The 3,273-nt window shown below is 38.2% G+C and overlaps 1 non-coding gene across 1 annotated transcript; it reads left to right on the top strand.

Moving 5' to 3' along the window:
- Positions 1-1,636: 1,636 nt before the first annotated feature.
- Positions 1,637-1,739, top strand: LOC114895725. Its single transcript, XR_003793626.1, has one exon. It is a non-coding gene; the product is annotated as a U6 spliceosomal RNA (small nuclear RNA).
- The last annotated feature ends 1,534 nt before the right edge of the window (positions 1,740-3,273 follow it).

Below are 3,273 nucleotides of genomic sequence, written 5' to 3'. Positions count from 1 at the left end.
CATAGAGCCTAGCATCAAATCTCAGACTTATCACTCATGAGAGTTATATATTTGAAAAAGTTATAATATCTCTCGCTATCAGTTTCTTATTTTACAAGAGTGAGGATAATGATACCTCACAGCACTTAGAACAAGGCATTACATTGATGGCTGCATGTGAAATAAGCTACGTCCTTTTAAATTAATTTCTAAGTTGATGGGATGCTTTCAGCTATTCAAATAATGGTTATTGATCCATGTATTCTGTTTACAGATTTTTTTCCCTCTGTAAACGTTTACTTTAAGATATTTCATTTCCTCCTTTTACCTTATAGGAGAGAGGGTCAGAAAGAAAGGGGGAAAATAAATGTAAATAAATATTACTTTTTGTTGTTTAGTTTGATATCACACATGTCGAAAAAGGCTGAAGTCTTTAATTTCAATCAGCCTTAAGAGTTTGGATTTTTGGTAGCATAGTCCTTTGTTCTTGAGTTTCTTCTATGTTTAAAACTTTATTTTCCTGCAAATACTATTTTCGCAGAAGAGCATTTTACTAGACATTTAAATTTTCTAGAATGATAGTACCTGAGGTAACTCCTGGTTTCATATCCATTTAGACATACTTGCAATTTCAGAGGAGTTATTATGTGTTTCTGTAGCATTCTAATAGTTTAAATGTGCCTTAAACACGTAAGTTTTATTGTCAATCTTCCTGTTTTACAGTCTTTCCAATTCAATCCTGCCTTCCCCGCAAGGAAGACAGCTAGGAAACCTGCTCAGATTTCCTCTTCTCAACCTCCCTGCTGCCAGCTTTCCTACTCCCTTTCATCCCATAGGAAGCCAAGAGCCTGCTCAAATTTCCTTTGTGGAGTACGTATCCCACCTGGTTACTTCTTCTCCTATTCAGCAACAGGTGGTTATTTTTGTACTGTCAGCACGTTGGACTCCCTGGCTGTCAGATTTCATTCCCACTGGAAATGTAGACATTTGAGTTTGTTCCAGGCGTCAGTGGGTATATTGCCAATTTCCATTTTCTGAAAATAATTTTCTTTTGATGGAATAATCTTGTTCCTTAACGATTCCATTAAATCAAAAAAAAAAAAGATTTTAGTTATACTTAAAGGCTGAATCAGTGATTGATCTGTTTGTTGCCTCTTTTCTGATTTCTTTCAAATGGTCTCCAAGCATGTGGATCATACCAAGATAGCCAGTGAACAATGGAATCAGAATTCCGGCAACCCCATTTTTTAGCCATGTTGCATCATGAATTTCAGTGTTCTTCTCTTTACCATTATATTTGGGTTGGAAAAAGCTAATAAATCAGAATTCCTAAGGATAGAACACAGGACTATATACTTAAAAAAACATTCACCCTAGGGAATAGTAAATGCTAGTCAGGCTTGGGATCCATTGGACAAAACAATATCGTAACAATGAAAAATGAAAATATTTAATAGGTGTTTTTTTTTCCCCCATAGAAAGAGACTAAGAAAGTAAAGCTTTTCAACAATTTGTTTCAAATAGGAAAAGCTAAGAGACAATATGATCGAAATGATAAATGGCCTCATCAGTATCTCCCAGGTATGAATTTTTCCCAGCAGTCTCAGGAACGTGAAAACATTTTACACATGATGCTGCCTAACGACTTATCAAGTGCTTGCTTCGGCAGTGAATATACTCAAGTTGGAATGATACAGAGAAGATTAACCTGGTCCCTGAGCAAGGATGACACGCACACTGGTGAAGCGTTCCATGTGAAAAAAAAAAAAGACTTAAACTAAATTTTACTCTGAGCTCTCATGCTGTTGATCTGCCTAGAAATTCAGTCTCTGTTATTATGGGGGATTACTCATCTTTTCCTAAAGGGTTGTGCAAAACCTCATACGATCTGATTCAGAGCAGAATATTCCAGAAGGCTCCTTCTTTCTTGACTCATGTGCATCATCACTAATGGGCTCTTCATTGTAGTCCTCATGGTGACTTGGAGTCAGAAAGCACCTTGGCTCCCTCTATACTTTTGGACATTCGAGTTTTGGCTTTGCCTGGAGGTCCAGTGACTAGGGTACACCAAATCCCTCTCTGAGATTATGTTCCCTTATCAAGCTCTAAGCCTCACCAAGAGACAAAGGGCTTAGAGCACTGCTGCTCGGTTTGTTCTGCCGTCTTCCCTTTCACAGTCTTGGGTAATCTCCCTGTCTTTTACTTTGATCATTTGTGCTTCTACCATCCATTTGATCTGTAATTCTTTGCCATACATATATTATCATCATGTGGCATGAACGCGGTATGAGTTCCATGTACAAATAAGATGAAAGCAGCTTCCCTCAACCTTTTCATTGCTAAGGGTGAAGGAAACACAGGGCAGGGAGGTGTAATGTAATGAACAGCAGCTTAAGAGCTATACACGAATGCACTTAAAATTGGAAATGGCCGCTTAAAGGCAGGAGTATATCTGAGTAGAATTCTCTCATTCCTAAAATAAGGACAGTAATACTTAACTGCTCTAGAGGTAATGTTGCTACAGAGGTAATATGCATAACACATCTGGCCCAGAACAATTGTTCCTTCATTATTAGATTACTGATAGTTGGCATGAGGCTGGGTAGACCATTATGCACAGGGAATGAATTTATATGAGTCTTCAGATCATAGCCTCAGCCAAAAGAGCTCCATGCTTTTGAGTGTGTGAGTCTATTTCCACCTCTTCATAAGATATCTTTTCTTCCATTCTTTTGTTCAACAAATGTTTATTACTTAAGATAAATCATATACTTTGCCATAGTCTACGATTTTAATAAGAAAGGCTAACACAGCTTGTCACAGAGTTCATATTGAGGTATGTGTGTAGTAGGGGAAGGCAGCCAATTAAAATGCAGTGTGTTGAGTGCTAAGATATATGTTGTAAAGGGAACTTTTACGCATGGGTCATCAGTCCATGCCTGAGTGGTAGAGAGAAGTGATACCTAGGCACAGAGATCACCATCTTCTAAATGCTTTGTTAATTAACTGATTATTTGTTGCTTTGCCTTCTTTTTGTTTTTTGGACATGTGGCGCAGCATGTGGGATCTTAGTTCCCCAACCAGGGATCGAACCCGTGCCTCCTGCAGTGGAAGCGCAGAGTCTTAACCACTGGATAGACAGGGAAGTCCCGCTTTGCCTTCTTTCTAAAGGCAAAATGCTTCATAGTTACTTGGCTCTGTTAGTCATACTTTAGAACACAGAAAGTGCATTTGCCCTTGATTAATTTACATCTAGTTGCATCAGGTTAAAAATAAAGAGTTCTGACGTCCACA

This window comes from Monodon monoceros, unplaced genomic scaffold, assembly GCF_005190385.1.
Source record: "Monodon monoceros isolate NGI ecotype Baffin Bay Population unplaced genomic scaffold, NGI_Narwhal_1 Super_Scaffold_14, whole genome shotgun sequence".
Lineage (NCBI taxonomy): Eukaryota > Metazoa > Chordata > Mammalia > Artiodactyla > Monodontidae > Monodon > Monodon monoceros.
Note: the sequence above shows the minus strand (reverse complement) of the source record. Positions and strands in the feature narration are given on the sequence as shown.